We start from the raw sequence: 19993 nt of genomic DNA on the forward strand, positions 1-19993 counted from the left end.
TGATGATCATGGTGTTGTCTTTCAAGAGATAATGTTCTGTATATTCCTAGTGAATGCCAAATGGCAGAGTACCAATATTTAAATGTCAAAATAATGAGAAGAATAAATAGATTACAAAACAAAAATCAATTGAAACTGTGTTATGATGGACGTAGATCATTTGGAGATGATCATGTACCTTCACTCAAGGCATTCAAATTTCGCAGAGCTGCAACAGATGACAATCATTATTATATCATATCAGTTGAACAGACGATATTGTTACTATGTTGTATCTCGGACTTGGTGCTGGGTGATTTGGTGTGATTAGATTAATTCTACTGAATTCGCAAGCAAATCATCATTGCTGAAGCCAGAAGTGCTGTATTACTCCTGATGAAGAAGTGGAAATTATTTGGCTGGAAAATAGAACCAAATGTCCCTAAAGCCTGGGAGATTAATGCCAATTACATTGGTATTGTCTTCCAACAATTATACGTCTTGCTGAAATACATTCTGACAGTTCACACAAAACGTTTGTTCTGCATCGGCAAGCTGTGCATTATGTTCAATTGTGGAATCAGAACGGTTTAATCTCCAGAAGTCATCCATGCAAGAGTGGCTGTGGTGCTTGTGTGGTAGGATCTGTCTTGAGTTGGTTATAGGTCAGGCTCTGTGAGGAGAATGTAAGGCAGAGCAAGGTCCTCGGCACACATGCTGTCATGTAATGGCAGAGCAAGGTCCTCGGCACACATGCTGTCATACGAGGTGGCAGAGCAAGGTCCTCAGCACACATGCTGTCATGTAATGGCAGAGCAAGGTCCTCGGCACACATGCTGCCATACGAGGTGGCAGAGCAAGGTCCTCGGCACACATGCTGTCATACGAGGTGGCAGAGCAAGGTCCTCGGCACACATGCTGTCATACGAGGTGGCAGAGCAAGGTCCTTGGCACACATGCTGTCATACGAGGTGGCAGAGCAAGGTCCTCAGCACGCTTGCTGTCATGTAAGGGCAGAGCAAGGTCCTCGGCACACATGCTGTCATACGAGGTGGCAGAGCAAGGTCCTCGGCACACATGCTGTCATACGAGGTGGCAGAGCAAGGTCCTCGGCACACATGCTGTCATACGAGGTGGCAGAGCTAGGTCCTCGGCACACATGCTGTCATACGAGGTGGCAGAGCAAGGTCCTCAGCACACATGCTGTCATGTAAGGGCAGAGCAAGGTCCTCAGCACACATGCTGTCATACGAGGAGGCAGAGCAAGGTCCTCGGCACACATGCTGTCATACGAGGTGGGATCAGGTGGTTACAATGAGAATCTCACTCTCCTTATGAGTTGATTAAAAATAAGGCTTGCCTTCTTTTGATATCAAATATTTCAACACAGGTCAATAACTCAACGAATGTTGATCCAAAATCATTATTTCAGCTTTTTCAGTTGGTAAACAGTAATAACCAGTGTCTTGTGTGTGAAACCACAGCTGAACAGCTTCAGTGGCAGAGAGATTAATGATATCATTTGATTGTGATGTCATGGCAACTGATGACATCACAATGGTCTGAAAAGCATTTGGATACGTTTTCATTGTTGAGATATTGAATTTATTTCACTCAATACAAGTGTTATTTCCTGTTTTTGATAATAAAATGTGTAACCTGGATTATCAGTGAAGGACCACTGCAGTGGAGACCAGATGGTGGAGATTGTTGCTCATGATATCAACCACCAGGTCTTCATGGCAAGTGTAACTAAGGTGCCCAAACCCCATTCCATTATTTCTCTTGTGGAAATCCGACTAAGGCTTTTGGTGGGATGAGAGAATATTTTTACCATTCAACTTATCCATCCTCCTCAATTGCATGAAACATTAACAAGTCTAACAGGGTTATTTGGTTCGTTTACACAATATTCCCCCAAAGGAAAAAATGTAAGTCATGCTCTCCGAGAAAAGGTCACTCCTTATGCCATCAGGTCCCTAAGATAGACCCATATAAGTATAAATATTATATACTACCGCTCAATGTCATAGCATATGTGTTTAAGTAAGAGCACTACAAAATCAATCCTTCAGGGTTTCACCATCCATTTTTACACACAGACCCTGTCTTGACTTTCTTACCTGGTTTATAACTGTCCTTTGTAGACCATTTGGGAATTATTAATCCACAAGGGAACTGCACTCAGTCTAGCTATGAGCTCCTTCTCCGCTGACACTTGACAGACAACAGTTGACGTTAATGGCTACTTGGTGGACGATACAAGTTGGGAAGCCTCATTGTCTGGTAGTGGTCATCTGATGCTGACCATCACAGTGCCATGTTGGTCAGCGCACTTTAAGAAATGAACATGCAAGATATTTCAAATGTAGGAAATCTAGTCGTTGAGATTTACTAATGTCAATGGCATTTAAGAGCGTTCTGGTTGGGTGTTACTCCCTAATTGCGAATTGAACAAGCATGGCAAACACGCAAACTGAAGTTGAATGCTGTGTCATGCATTGGTAACAAGGAAATGAATTAATCGTGGTAAAACTACACCGACAATACACGTTCACAAGCGTTGTTGTAGCTGCTTGACCTGACCTTGACCTTGATTTTGCTATTGATGAGGAGAGGCTATTGGAATTGGTAGCTGACAGGAGTGTTCAGTATTGATTCTGGTCCCCTAGTAGCTGGTTTCACAGCATCAGTTAGAAATTGTCACTTGAATCAAGCGACAGGGAGGGTCGTTGATTAAATGTTTGTGCTACAAGCGGGAGCCTGGCAGTGTATCTTTAACATGCTAGGTAGGAGAATTGTTGGGCTTAAGGGTAGGTAGTATGTCTTGGAGAGCAGAACGATCGGCAGAGCTAGAAGAAAAATCAATATGTAAATTCTATACATAATTTATCTGACAATGTTGAGTGTTGAAATGGCTTTTTTGTTGTGTGTGTTAAAATATGATGGATAGAAGAACCCTTTGAATAATTAATGCTTTCAACAAATTGTTAGAACAAATTTTTTGTGTAAGATATTGATTGAATTCCAATGTTTTATTTAAAAAGAAAAAAGTCCACATGTAAAATTCTTAAACTTTTTTAATAAAAGGAAAATATTTCAAATTGATCTTGTTAAAAAGTGTAGTATTCAAATTAAAAATCACTGAAAATTGCCGAGCAGAATTTTGCCATTTTGGATCTGTTTGATAAAATGAATGTCAAATTAAAGGAAATCTTATTTTTAAAAACAAATTACTTGGCATCAAAGAACACATACTGAGCTGACAACTGAACATTTGGAACTGTTCATTCACCAGGTTCGGCATCTGAAATAACCAGCAATTACCAAAATATTAATCTACATGAGACCTTTTAGATTTAAAAATGTATGTTCACATGAATAAAACCTGATACATTTTGCAGAAACTGATTTGAGTCAAGTTCAGTGACTCGACGTTTTTCAGGTCACTGTGACCTATCCATATAAGGACGTCTATGGTGAAGGTAGTCAATGCAGTCTTTTGTTTCTCACACATACAAAGTGATTAGGTACATTCCTACTGTCCTCAGAGGGTACTTGGGCTCTGATGCTCTGTACCCACACACACATCCACACTTAACATCATTCACCCAAACACACATCCACACTTAACATCATTCCCCAACACGCATCCGCACTTAACACCATCTCCCCAACACACATCCACACTTAACACCATCTCCCCAACACACATCCACACTTAACATCATTCCCCAACACACATCTGCACTTAACACCATTTCCCCAACACACATCCACACTTAACACCATCTCCCCAACACACATCCACACTTAACACCAGCCCCCAACACACATCCACACTTAACACCAGCCCCAACACACATCCACACTTAACACCAGCCCCCAACACACATCCACACTTAACACCATCTCCCCAACACACATCCACACTTAACACCATCTCCCCAACACACATCCACACTTTACACCAGCCCCCAACACACATCCACACTTATCACCAGCCCCCAACACACATCCACACTTAACACCAGCCCCCAGCACATATCCACACTTAACACCAGCCCCCAACACATATCCACACTTAACATCATTCCCCAACACACATCCACACTTAACACCATCTCCCCAACACACATCCACACTTAACACCAGCCCCCAACACACATCCACACTTAACACCAGCCCCCAACACACATCAACACTTAACACCAGCCCCCAGCACATATCCACACTTAACACCAGCCCCCAACACATATCCACACTTAACATCATTCCCCAACACACATCCACACTTAACACCAGCCCCCAACACACATCCACACTTAACACCAGCCCCCAACACACATCCACACTTAACACCATCTCCCCAACATACATCCACACTTAACACCAGCCCCCAACACACATCCACACTTAACACCAGCCCCCAACACACATCCACACTTAACACCAGCCCCCAACACACATCCACACTTAACACCATCTCCACAACACACATCCACACTTAACACCAGCCCCCAACACACATCCACACTTAACACCAACCCCCCAAAACACATCTACACATAACACCAACCCATCAACACACATCTACACCTAACACTAGCCTCCAAAAACACATCCACACATAACACCAGCCCAAAACACACACACCCCAACAAACATCCACACATAACACCAGCCCCCCAACACACATCCACACTTAACACCATCTCCCCAACACACATCCACACTTAACACCAGCCCCCCAACACACATCCACACTTAACACCAGCCCCCAACACACATCCACACTTAACACCATCTCCCCAACACACATCCACACTTAACACCATCTCCCCAACACACATCCACACTTAACACCAGCCCCCCAACACACATCCACACTTAACACCAACCCCCAACACACATCCACACTTAACACCAGCCCCCAACACACATCCACACTTAACACCATCTCCCCAACACACATCCACACTTAACACCATCTCCCCAACACACATCCACACTTAACACCAGCCCCCAACACACATCCACACTTAACACCAGCCCCCCAACACACATCCACACTTAACACCAGCCCCCAACACATATCCACACTTAACACCATCTCCCCAACACACATCCACACTTAACACCATCTCCCCAACACACATCCACACTTAACACCATCTCCCCAACACACATCCACACTTAACACCAGCCCCCAACACACATCCACACTTAACACCAGCCCCCCAACACACATCCACACTTAACACCAGCCCCCAACACACATCCACACTTAACACCATCTCCCCAACACACATCCACACTTAACACCATCTCCCCAACACACATCCACACTTAACACCATCTCCCCAACACACATCCACACTTAACACCATCTCCCCAACACACATCCACACTTAACACCAGCCCCCAACACACATCCACACTTAACACCAGCCCCCCAACACACATCCACACGTAACACCATCCCCCCCAACACACATCCACACTTAACACCATCTCCCCAACACACATCCACACGTAACACCATCCCCCCCAACACACATCCACACTTAACACCATCTCCCCAACACACATCCACACTTAACACCAGCCCCCCAACACACATCCACACGTAACACCATCCCCCCCAACACACATCCACACGTAACACCATCTCCCCAACACACATCCACACTTAACACCAGCCCCCAACACACATCCACACTTAACACCAGCCCCCCAACACACATCCACACTTAACACCAGCCCCCAACACACATCCACACTTAACACCAGCCCCCCAACACACATCCACACGTAACACCAGCCCCCAACACACATCCACACTTAACACCAGCCCCCAACACACATCCACACTTAACACCAGCCCCAACACACATCCACACTTAACACCAGCCCCCAACACACATCCACACGTAACACCAGCCCCCAACACACATCCACACTTAACACCAGCCCCAACACACATCCACACTTAACACCAGCCCCCAACACACATCCACACTTAACACCAGCCCCCAACACACATCCACACTTAACACCAGCCCCAACACACATCCACACTTAACACCAGCCCCCAACACACATCCACACGTAACACCAGCCCCCAACACACATCCACACGTAACACCAGCCCCAACACACATCCACACTTAACACCAGCCCCCAACACACATCCACACTTAACACCAGCCCCAACACACATCCACACTTAACACCAGCCCCCAACACACATCCACACGTAACACCAGCCCCCAACACACATCCACACTTAACACCAGCCCCAACACACATCCACACTTAACACCAGCCCCCAGCACACATCCACACGTAACACCAGCCCCCAACACACATCCACACTTAACACCAACCCCCCAACACACATCCACACTTAACACCAACCCCCCAACACACATCCACACTTAACACCAGCCTCCAAAAACACATCCACACTTAACACCAGCCCAAAACACACACACCCCAACACACATCCACACTTAACACCAGCCCCCAGCACACATCCACACTTAACACCAGCCCCCAACACACATCCACACTTAACACCAACCCCCCAACACACATCCACACTTAACACCATCCCCCCCAACACACATCCACACTTAACACCAGCCCCCCCAACACACATCCACACGTAACACCAGCCCCCAACACACATCCACACTTAACACCAGCCCCCAACACACATCCACACTTAACACCAGCCCCCCCAACACACATCCACACGTAACACCAGCCCCCAACACACATCCACACTTAACACCATTCCCCCCAGCACACATCCACACTTAAGACCAGCCCCCCAACACACATCCACACGTAACACCATCCCCCCCAACACACATCCACACTTAACACCAGCCCCCAGCACACATCCACACTTAACACCAGCCCCCAGCACACATCCACACTTAACACCATCCCCCAGCACACATCCACACATAACACCATCCCCCAACACACATCCACACGTAACACCAGCCCCCAACACACATCCACACATAACACCATCCCCCAACACACATCCACACTTAACACCATCCCCCAGCACACATCCACACATAACACCATCCCCCAGCACACATCCACACATAACACCAGCCCCCAACACACATCCACACTTAACACCAGCCCCCAGCACACATCCACACTTAACACCAGCCCCCAACACACATCCACACGTAACACCATCCCCCCCAACACACATCCACACTTAACACCATCCCCTCCAACACACATCCACACTTAACACCAGCCCCCAACACACATCCACACTTAACACCAGCCCCCAACACACATCCACACTTAACACCATCTCCCCAACACACATCCACACTTAACACCAGCCCCCAACACACATCCACACTTAACACCATCCCCCCAGCACACATCCACACGTAACACCAGCCCCCAACACACATCCACACTTAACACCAGCCCCCAGCACACATCCACACGTAACACCAGCCCCCAACACACATCCACACTTAACACCAGCCCCCAACACACATCCACACTTAACACCAACCCCCAACACACATCCACACTTAACACCAGCCCCCAACACACATCCACACTTAACACCATCTCCCCAACACACATCCACACGTAACACCAGCCCCCCAACACACATCCACACTTAACACCATCCCCCAACACACATCCACACGTAACACCAGCCCCCAACACACATCCACACGTAACACCAGCCCCAACACACATCCACACTTAACACCAGCCCCCAACACACATCCACACTTAACACCAGCCCCAACACACATCCACACTTAACACCAGCCCCCAACACACATCCACACGTAACACCAGCCCCCAACACACATCCACACGTAACACCAGCCCCAACACACATCCACACTTAACACCAGCCCCCAACACACATCCACACTTAACACCAGCCCCAACACACATCCACACTTAACACCAGCCCCCAACACACATCCACACGTAACACCAGCCCCCAACACACATCCACACTTAACACCAGCCCCAACACACATCCACACTTAACACCAGCCCCCAGCACACATCCACACGTAACACCAGCCCCCAACACACATCCACACTTAACACCAACCCCCCAACACACATCCACACTTAACACCAACCCCCCAACACACATCCACACTTAACACCAGCCTCCAAAAACACATCCACACTTAACACCAGCCCAAAACACACACACCCCAACACACATCCACACTTAACACCAGCCCCCAGCACACATCCACACTTAACACCAGCCCCCAACACACATCCACACTTAACACCAACCCCCCAACACACATCCACACTTAACACCATCCCCCCCAACACACATCCACACTTAACACCAGCCCCCCCAACACACATCCACACGTAACACCAGCCCCCAACACACATCCACACTTAACACCAGCCCCCAACACACATCCACACTTAACACCAGCCCCCCCAACACACATCCACACGTAACACCAGCCCCCAACACACATCCACACTTAACACCATCCCCCCCAGCACACATCCACACTTAAGACCAGCCCCCCAACACACATCCACATGTAACACCATCCCCCCCAACACACATCCACACTTAACACCAGCCCCCAGCACACATCCACACTTAACACCAGCCCCCAGCACACATCCACACTTAACACCATCCCCCAGCACACATCCACACATAACACCATCCCCCAACACACATCCACACGTAACACCAGCCCCCAACACACATCCACACATAACACCATCCCCCAACACACATCCACACTTAACACCATCCCCCAGCACACATCCACACATAACACCATCCCCCAGCACACATCCACACATAACACCAGCCCCCAACACACATCCACACTTAACACCAGCCCCCAGCACACATCCACACTTAACACCAGCCCCCAACACACATCCACACGTAACACCATCCCCCCCAACACACATCCACACTTAACACCATCCCCTCCAACACACATCCACACTTAACACCAGCCCCCAACACACATCCACACTTAACACCAGCCCCCAACACACATCCACACTTAACACCATCTCCCCAACACACATCCACACTTAACACCAGCCCCCAACACACATCCACACTTAACACCATCCCCCCAGCACACATCCACACGTAACACCAGCCCCCAACACACATCCACACTTAACACCAGCCCCCAGCACACATCCACACGTAACACCAGCCCCCAACACACATCCACACTTAACACCAGCCCCCAACACACATCCACACTTAACACCAACCCCCAACACACATCCACACTTAACACCAGCCCCCAACACACATCCACACTTAACACCATCTCCCCAACACACATCCACACGTAACACCAGCCCCCCAACACACATCCACACGTAACACCATCCCCCCCAACACACATCCACACGTAACACCAGCCCCCAACACACATCCACACGTAACACCATCCCCCCCAACACACATCCACACTTAACACCATCCCCTCCAACACACATCCACACTTAACACCAGCCCCCAACACACATCCACACTTAACACCAGCCCCCAACACACATCCACACTTAACACCATCTCCCCAACACACATCCACACTTAACACCAGCCCCCAACACACATCCACACTTAACACCATCCCCCCAGCACACATCCACACGTAACACCAGCCCCCAACACACATCCACACTTAACACCAGCCCCCAGCACACATCCACACGTAACACCAGCCCCCAACACACATCCACACTTAACACCAGCCCCCAACACACATCCACACTTAACACCAACCCCCAACACACATCCACACTTAACACCAGCCCCCAACACACATCCACACTTAACACCAGCCCCCAACACACATCCACACGTAACACCAGCCCCCAACACACATCCACACTTAACACCAACCCCCAACACACATCCACACTTAACACCAGCCCCCAGCACACATCCACACTTAACACCAGCCCCCAACACACATCCACACTTAACACCAGCCCCCAACACACATCCACACTTAACACCAACCCCCAGCACACATCCACACTTAACACCAGCCCCCAGCACACATCCACACTTAACACCAGCCCCCAGCACACATCCACACGTAACACCAACCCCCAGCACACATCCACACTTAACACCAGCCCCCAACACACATCCACACGTAACACCAGCCCCCCCAACACACATCCACACTTAACACCAGCCCCCAACACACATCCACACGTAACACCATCCCCCAAAAACACATCCACACATAACACCAGCCCCCAAACACACATCCACACACAACACCAGCCCCCCCAACACACATCCACACGTAACACCAGCCCCCAAACACACATCCACACGTAACACCATCCCCCCCAACACACATCCACACGTAACACCAGCCCCCCAACACACATCCACACGTAACACCATCCCCCCCAACACACATCCACACGTAACACCAGCCCCAACACACATCCACACGTAACACCAGCCCCAACACACATCCACACATAACACCAGCCCCAACACACATCCACACGTAACACCAGCCCCCAACACACATCCACACGTAACACCAGCCCCCCAACACACATCCACACTTAACACCAACCCCCAGCACACATCCACACTTAACACCAGCCTCCAACACACATCCACACTTAACACCAGCCCCCAGCACACATCCACACTTAACACCAACCCCCAACACACATCCACACGTAACACCAGCCCCCAACACACATCCACACGTAACACCAGCCCCCAACACACATCCACACGTAACACCAGCCCCCAACACACATCCACACGTAACACCAGCCCCCAACACACATCCACACTTAACACCAGCCCCCAACACACATCCACACTTAACACCAACCCCCAGCACACATCCACACTTAACACCAGCCCCCAGCACACATCCACACTTAACACCAGCCCCCAGCACACATCCACACGTAACACCATCCCCCCCAACACACATCCACACTTAACACCAGCCCCCAACACACATCCACACGTAACACCAGCCCCCCCAACACACATCCACACTTAACACCAGCCCCCAACACACATCCACACGTAACACCATCCCCCAAAAACACATCCACACATAACACCAGCCCCCAAACACACATCCACACACAACACCAGCCCCCCCAACACACATCCACACGTAACACCAGCCCCCAAACACACATCCACACGTAACACCATCCCCCCCAACACACATCCACACGTAACACCAGCCCCCCAACACACATCCACACTTAACACCAGCCCCCAACACACATCCACACGTAACACCAGCCCCCAACACACATCCACACGTAACACCAGCCCCCAACACACATCCACACGTAACACCAGCCCCCAACACACATCCACATGTAACACCAGCCCCCAACACACATCCACACTTAACACCAGCCCCCAACACACATCCACACTTAACACCAGCCCCCCAACACACATCCACACTTAACACCAGCCCCCAACACACATCCACACTTAACACCAGCCCCCAACACACATCCACACTTAACACCAGCCCCCAACACACATCCACACTTAACACCAACCCCCAACACACATCCACACGTAACACCAGCCCCCAACACACATCCACACTTAACACCAGCCCCCCAACAGCGAGACCACAATGTGTTTTCGATCCAGCACAGATTATTTGCAATGATGGAGAGGATAAAGCATTGGTGATGTAAAAGGGTTGCCATTCTGAAGTTGTGTCTTGAAGGGCTGATAAGGGGTTGTTGGCTGATAGTGCTGTTCCTAACAACAGCTCTGATTTCTCAAATATTGGTAACATATTTTCAGTGGAGAGATAATGTGCATTTGAAGCGTTTCAGATCAGGTTTACTGAGCTCCAGATAACTTTATGAGCAATTGAGTTTTTAGCTCTAGATTTTCAAACTTAATTGGGTTATTACATTTTTCATTGGGTAACCAATATTTTTTCACTCATTTATTTATTACTTTATTGGGGTGTTCCCAAAATTAGTGAACATTTTAAGATTTTAAAAAATGAAATAATGTTTTCGATGTATATACTGTTCTAAATAGATAGGCTTGCCTCTGGAGGTAAATATGCTCGTAATTGTATCTCGGAAATTATCTCCTTAAAGTGTATGCATGCTGAAAAAGCTTCATTGGGTATTTACGCGTGCTGTTTTTATACATTTAAGTTTTTCATTTAATGCATGCATTACTATATGCAAGTTAATTGAAAGTAATTGGGTTTTGAATATTTTGGGGGGTATTTTACGCAAATACGCTGCTTATATGTAGCTCTGGGTATATCATCAGAAAGGGGAGGAAAGCTTCATTAGCCACTCATTAGCCTTCCGCCCTGTTAGAATTGGTCTTCAGCAACCTTGTCTATGCTGGTCATAAGAGGCGGCTAGCAAACAAAAACCATTGCTAACATCTATGCCATCACAGAGTGTGTACCAGGAGGAGCATGCAATAGCATCGCTAATAGAGTAAGAAGACCCATGTGCTGTTGTACAAAGCGATCTTAACGTTAAGGTGGTCAGGTTCACTGACTTGGCATCTTCCCGAGGCAAGAGAGTTAACTGACTTTAAAAGTCCAGTTTCCACCCTTGCCGAACTAGGCTGGAATTACTAGGCTCTATCGTAGCGCCAACATTGGCTATTACCAGTTATGTCCCTTCTACGCCTCGCCTATGGACCAATCAGATTCCATCTCTCATATCACTTCTGTTTGCTTCACACAAAATGGTGGCGCCGAGTCAGGATGATCTGATCGATAATCAAGATCCATATTGTGATAAAACGGGTCTTACATCGCGAAATGCATCAAATCAAGTGAGCGCCTTGATTAAAAACATGAAAAGATTTGGAAAATATCTGCTGACAACGAATTGGCTATACTTATGTTTTGCAAATCCTGCAATCAACCGAAATCTGCACGACAGTTTACGAACCGGATTTCGATTTCGGTGCTTGATTTTGATCGGACTATGCATAGACTCATTAGTCCAGCAAAAATGTAACTCCATAATACCAGCCTAGTTCGGCAAGGGTAGAAACTGGACTTTTATAGTCAGTTAACTCTCTTGCCTCGGGAGGATGCTGACTTGGTTGATGCATATCATCGTATCCCATTTGCATATATATCGATGCTCATTATTTCCATCAGTGGATTTTCTGGTCCAAACTTGATTGTTTTCAGACTGCTATCATATGACGGGAATATTAAACTACAAACTACCAAAATTGGTTTTAGTAAGATGAGTATTTTGTTCATATTTATGGCAGATAATCCCTTAATACAGATACAATTAATGCTGTGAAAAATTGAAAATGTTAAGCCAGAAATTAATTTCATCTTTTTCTTCTGAAAATTGAGCTGGCCATATTGATCTTTCGACATTTCACTTTAAGAAATATTGCCTCATGACCTAGGAGGCGAGCAAACCTTTTCCCATTACCGTTAATGAATATAAACTGTTGTTCCAAGGAAGTTCATAGTTAGGTTGGGTGGTGGAGTAGTCAAGTGGTTTATGCGTTCGCTCGTATCACAGAAGACCTGGGTTTGATTCCCTACATGGGTACAATATGTGAAGCCCATTTTTGGTGTTCCCTGCAGTGATATTCCTGGAATTTTGCTAAAAGCAGCTTAAAACGATATTCACTCATATTTGGTCTATTGCCTGTGTGATCTTCATCCGAAACCTTGTGTTTCTTAACATTGCTAACAACCCGTGAAGATCTGGAAAGAATAAGCATTCAGCAACCCATACTTGCCGTAAATGGGGATTGGTCAGGCTTGATGCATGTCATTGTATCCCGATTGTATTAGTGGATTGATGCTCATGATGTCGGGCACTTGATTGTCTGGTGTAGACTTGATTATTTACGGACCGCCATCATATAGCTGGAATACTGCTGAGTGCGGCGTTAAACAACGAACAAAAAAACAAGCAAAAACCACTGCTAACATCTGCGACGTTACAGAGTGTGTACCAGAAGGAGCATGCAATAGCACCATTAATAGAGTAAGACGACCTGCTAAACAAAGGGAGGACAGATTTATAACTTGCAGGTCTGTCCCAGCTCTCTACAGCTCTACTTGAATAAGACAGTACAAAATCCCAATAGAGATCATGGATGAATTTCACTTCATCACACTGTAATCTAGACTAATTATGATGATGGTCAAAAGAAGGTCAGTGTGAAACAGACAAGTTCTGTCTGACACAGCAATAAGACCCTGAGCGATGTCTACCTAAGCTGTCAGCCAGTCCAGACACTCTATTGCCACAATACAGATAAATTATACATATTCCTTGGGAAGTCTTCCTTGGAGCACCTCTATCATTAACTTAAAGGCTGAAACTCCCACACAAGTTGAGTGATCAGAGCCCCTGGTATGTGAAATGTACACCAAGCCTGTGTTTTCACTAGAAATAGACGTGACCCACTGCTCTCTGTGATGAGCACAGAGCGAAGGATAGCAGCTGATGATAGACTTAACAAGAGTGTAGCTCTGCTTTTTTCATGATGTAATTAAGGGATAATGATCTTTTTTTTCTCGGTTTTGTTTGTGATGTTAATGGATTTCCTTTTAAATTTGGAAGTGCGTTCAGAAGATATTGACGAAGGAGTTTAGTGTGGCCTTGATCTTAACAGACATGTTAAAATTGTTTGTGAATTATTGACTTAAGCTTGGAGCTTCATCATAAAAAATGTTGTTTGTGTTTTTTGTGAAAGGTATTTGTTCTGGTTTAGTCATGTTGGGAAATTATTTGTTCACAGTATATGCAGAATTTGTGATTTACAAGTCAAAATGTCTGAAAATGTCCGGTTAATGTATTTTTGGGGTAAAAATGAAAATATTACTAAATTCAACGGAATAAAGTTTTGTACTTTTCTTAAGCTCAATGGGTATAGAAATGGAGGCAGGCAAATATAAGTTTAACTCTATTTGAAAATGTGTCTCAGTAACATCATAGACCGCCTCTGTGGTCTAATGGTAGAGCGTCCGCCCGGAGAGTGGAAGGTCCGGGGTTCGATCCCCGACCGCATCATACCAAAAGACGTTAAAAGATGGTACTTGTTGTTACCCTGTCTGGCGCTCGGCATTAAGGGGCTAAAACAAGGACTTGCCAGCTCGGAGTCAGTATACTGTGTCTGAGTGGGGTATTCATGTTAAACTGCAGCATGGTATCTCAGTGAACTAGCACTATAAATCGGCATCAGTCCGGACTAGTACAAGCAGCCACACACACAAATACACGTGCATGCACGTCGCTATATAAGTGCAATAATCTTGGACGCGACATTAAACCCCATTTCACCTCACCCAGTAACATCCTAATGAATTATAAGTCACACTTTCTGCTGATCAGAAAAGAAGGGCCATCACTTATATTCATTGCTGGTCATGACACTGATCTAGTCTTAGGCCTGACAAATTTAGGAAGCTTCATATCAGACCTTGAACTTAATAAATCATTGCAGGGGAATTTATCTCATGAATAAAAGGAAGTTTGTGTCAAAAAAAATGAAAATAGTTTCCTATGATGAATGACTTGCTTGCTCTATGATTAAATTTTGCAGAACAATTTTTGCCGTTTATCATGTTCGTGGCAAAAATGAAATAATAATTTGTAGTTTGAGAACACATTTGGCTTATCAGGTGCTATGGCATATTTTACTGGGTTTGATAGATTAGATCTTCGTAATAATAAGGATAAGAAAAATAAATGTATTGTCCCACCTCAGGCAAATATATGTTTGTGAGTTAAATGCCAATGTTCTTCAGGAAGCGGTGTTGTGTAATGACCAGTATTGCCTGACGTTAACTGTTTAAACTACGAGTTGATTGATGGAAGATTATTAGGAGATACAGAAGAGAATGTACACACCCACCCTACTGAATCAAGGCCTTGGAAGAGATGTTTCTTACCTCTGTCACATTAAATGAAACAAAAATATGGAAATTCATTCATAGAAACATATGTTTTGTAATTGTAAATTAAAAATGATTGCATCGGATGTGAGCAAGACGAGTGAGTGTCTTCCATCCTACATCATGGGCACATCGTGAGTGAAGTGGGAGATCGTTATACACGTTATGCATTCGGCCCAGGAAACCCATTGACGGCATAGATGGCCCAGTCGTCTTAAGGCCCTGTGATTTGCTATGCAGAGTTCTGTCCCTTGGGCATGCCAGAAATCTATGATTGTGGGTTCGAATCCTGGTTAACCCCGATTATGTTTCTAGGTTTGTCAGCACCATACCCATGCCTGTGGGTTTCTTTCTCACACCTGCAGCACTTCAGACTTTCCTCCCACTTTTGGCTGACATGCTGTGTAATAACTGGAATACTGTAAAAGCGGCGTTCAACCCAACTCACTCTAGAATGTCGAATTTCAGAAAAAACAGGTATGAATTTTGGAATAAGTAGAGTTCACAGGGGCTATGGGGCGGTTGGGTAGCCTAGTGATTAAAGCATTCGCTCGTCACGCCGAAGACCAGGGTTCGATTCCTGACATGGGTACAATGTGTGAAGCCCATTTCTGGTGTCCCCCGCCGTGATATTGCTGGAATATTGCTAAAAGCGACGTAAAACAACACTCACTCACTCACTCACTCACTCACTCACTCACTCACTCACAGAGGCTAAGTTTGGTTAAAGTTACATTCCAGATCATTGCACTTATATAGCCAGGTGTGTCCTTGCTTGTCCTCTTCTAGTCCAGACTAATGCAGTGTAACTGTATCACAGTATATTACAATACAATGCTTTTGCCCATACTTGGGGTGGTTATTGGATGTTTAAAGTGTAACACAATATTTTACAATGCACAAGGCTGTATTGTGATACGTATTATATTGTAAAACGTATCATGGAAAGAATGAACCTCAATTTACCGATATACCAGTAATATCGCTCATCCTTACCTAACACACAGCCCTAATATTCTGATATTTTTTAGTCAATAGTAAGCTTATTACTATTTGCTATTTATTATTCATATAGGGTTCAGATTATACAAGTTAGTAAGAATCCATGTGAATAAACGTGTAATGTTGTATTTACATGTCATAAAGACATCAATGTTAATGGGATGGGATGGTGACATCACAATCTACATAGGAGATACTTCTTCATCTTCACAGCTAATTTCGTAAAGCATGGATAATAAACCGATTATTGCATTTGTCATGTAATAATCACATTTATCTTCCATATGGTTCAAGATCAGTTAGTAAAGTTCCATACGAGGCACATATGTAGTAATGACTTCACAGTAGTGTTGATGCAGTGCAGACCACATCGTCGTAATGTTGCCATGTGTCATATTGAAGTTATGTTGATCCTGTTAGCTTTAACGTGTAAATAATCGAGAGATTATGACATTAGTGTGTGAACATCCTGCTGATCTTGCACAACTCATGTAAGAATTTGCTTGGGAGATACGAAAAAGTCACAATTTTTGTAAAACCTGTAGGACACTCATGTATATTAACTACACAGATCATGATGTCTACTCCTGCTCTTCTTGTACACATCTTTAGTGTCTGCCTCTGATATAACTCACTGACACCTTCAGGATGAGCCTCCGATATAACTCACTGACACCTTCAGGATGAGCCTCCGATATAACTCACTGACACCTTCAGGATGAGCCTCCGATATAACTCACTGACACCTTCAGGATGAGCCTCCAATATAACTCACTGACACCTTCAGGATGAGCCTCCAATATAACTCACTGACACCTTCAGGATGAGCCTCCAATATAACTCACTGACACCTTCAGGATGAGCCTCCGATACAACTCACTGACACCTTCAGGATGAGCCTCCGATACAACTCACTGACACCTTCAGGATGAGCCTCCGATACAACTCACTGACACCTTCAGGATGAGCCTCCGATACAACTCACTGACACCTTCAGGATGAGCCTCCGATACAACTCACTGACACCTTCAGGATGAGCCTCCGATATAACTCACTGACACCTTCAGGATGACCCTTTGATATAACTCATCGACACCTTCAGGATGTAATACAAGGTTTAGTGTCTGCCTCCGATATAACTCACTGACACCTTCAGGATGAAATACAAGGTTTAGTGTCTGCCTCCGATACAACTCACTGACACCTTCAGGATGAAATACAAGGTTTAGTGCCTGCCTCTGATATAACTCACTGACACCTTCAGGATGAAATACAAAGTTTAGTGTCTGCCTCCGATATAACTCACTGACACCTTCAGGATGAGCCTCCAATATAACTCACTGACACCTTCAGGATGAGCCTCCGATATAACTCACTGACACCTTCAGGATGGAATACAAGGTTTAGTGTCTGCCTCTGATATAACTCACTGACACCTTCAGGATGAGCCTCCAATATAACTCACTGACACCTTCAGGATGAGCCTCCGATATAACTCACTGACACCTTCAGGATGGAATACAAGGTTTAGTGTCTGCCTCCGATGTAACTCACTGACACCTTCAGGATGAAATACAAGGTTTAGTGTCTACCTCCGATATAAATCACTGACACCTTCAGGATGAAATGCAAGGGTTTAGTATCTGCCTCTGATTTAACTCACTGACACCTTCAGGATAAAATACAAGGTTTAGTGTCTGCCTCCGATATAACTCACTGACACCTTCAGGATGGAATACAAGGTTTAGTGTCTGCCTCCGATGTAACTCACTGACACCTTCAGGATGGTTTTCAAGGTTTAGTGTCTGCCTCCGATATAACTCACTGACACCTTCAGGATGAAATACAAGGTTTAATATCTTCCTCCGATATAACTGACTGATACCTTCAGGATGAAATTCAAGGTTTCTCTAATGTCGTTTGATTTAACGCACAAACACCTTCAGGATGTGAAGTACAAGGTTCACTCTCCAGTACCTAAACACCACATTCTACTCATGTTGTTTATAAGAAGTAGCATCCCAGTCTGATAATCACAAGTTGCCATGACGCATATACCAACATGACATGGATGGACGATTTCCTCATCTGCACCGAGTGAGCTTCACCCTATCTGTTAGCTGCACAGTTCACGTCAGTTGAAATAACATATGCTGAACACTTGGTATTTCATGCCAGTCTTGATCATGTTTCACTGACAGACCTGCCTTGCTCACTTCCTCCATATTTATACACTTCTAGTTGGTCCTGTAGCAGGCCATCCTGAGGTGTTCTGACAGTATCACAGTCTTGAATGTCAAGTGACATGACCCCCCCAAAGTAATTCTGAATTATCATTTAATTATGCAGTCGTGACTCACATATTGTGACCAGGACTGACTTCACCAAAGTTTGCTTCATATATGAAATGTACACAAGATGTTTTGTCTGTCAACAGAAATGAAATGTACAAAATATCCTAGGACTGCACTGATCAAATTTTGTCTTCATGTGAAATTTCCACAAGATCTGCTATGTCTGTCTACACCTAACTTTGCCTGACATGAAATTTCCACAAGATCTGCTATGTCTGTCTACACCTAACTTTGCCTGACATGAAATTTCCACAAGATCTGCTATGTCTGTCTACACCTAACTTTGCCTGACATGAAATTTCCACAAGATTTGCTAAGTCTGTCTACACATAAATCTGTGTCGTATGAAAGCTACACACAACTGAATACTTACATCACTCCGACAGGAGCACCAGCTTCTGATAAGGGAAATAGGTCAGCACCAAGTTAAAGCAGGTTATGGCTCATTTATGACATTGTAATAAATAGTTACAGATGCTTGGGCAGAACTTGTGCACCAGGAATAGGTGAGAAGGACCTTGTCACTTTAAGGAGAATGGAAGTCTCATTAAACTCACGTCTTAGCATAGCTTTGTTTAGCGGTAGCAAGAACTAAGATCTGATTTTAATGAGATTGATTTGTTTTTAAGGACATGAGGAAGCATGGAATGTTTCGTATTCATT

At 45.4% G+C, this 19993-nt stretch overlaps 2 protein-coding genes across 2 annotated transcripts in view; one reads left to right on the top strand and one right to left on the bottom strand.

Annotated features, from left to right (window-relative positions):
- Window positions 1–2240, bottom strand: part of LOC139449497 (phosphatidylinositol 3,4,5-trisphosphate 3-phosphatase TPTE2-like) — a 70651-nt gene extending 68411 nt beyond the window's left edge. The window contains exon 1 of the mRNA XM_071230920.1: window positions 2103–2240. The gene's annotated coding sequence lies outside the window, so the exon portion shown is untranslated. The remainder of the gene's footprint in view (window positions 1–2102) is intronic.
- The window catches only part of LOC139449496 (ankyrin repeat and LEM domain-containing protein 2-like), an 82771-nt gene that overhangs the window by 44664 nt on the left and 18114 nt on the right, over window positions 1–19993 (top strand). The gene's annotated exons all lie outside the window — the stretch shown is intronic.

The sequence above is a fragment of the Haliotis cracherodii genome, unplaced genomic scaffold (assembly GCF_022045235.1).
Source record: "Haliotis cracherodii isolate W230 unplaced genomic scaffold, xgHalCrac1.p SCAF_8, whole genome shotgun sequence".
Lineage (NCBI taxonomy): Eukaryota > Metazoa > Mollusca > Gastropoda > Lepetellida > Haliotidae > Haliotis > Haliotis cracherodii.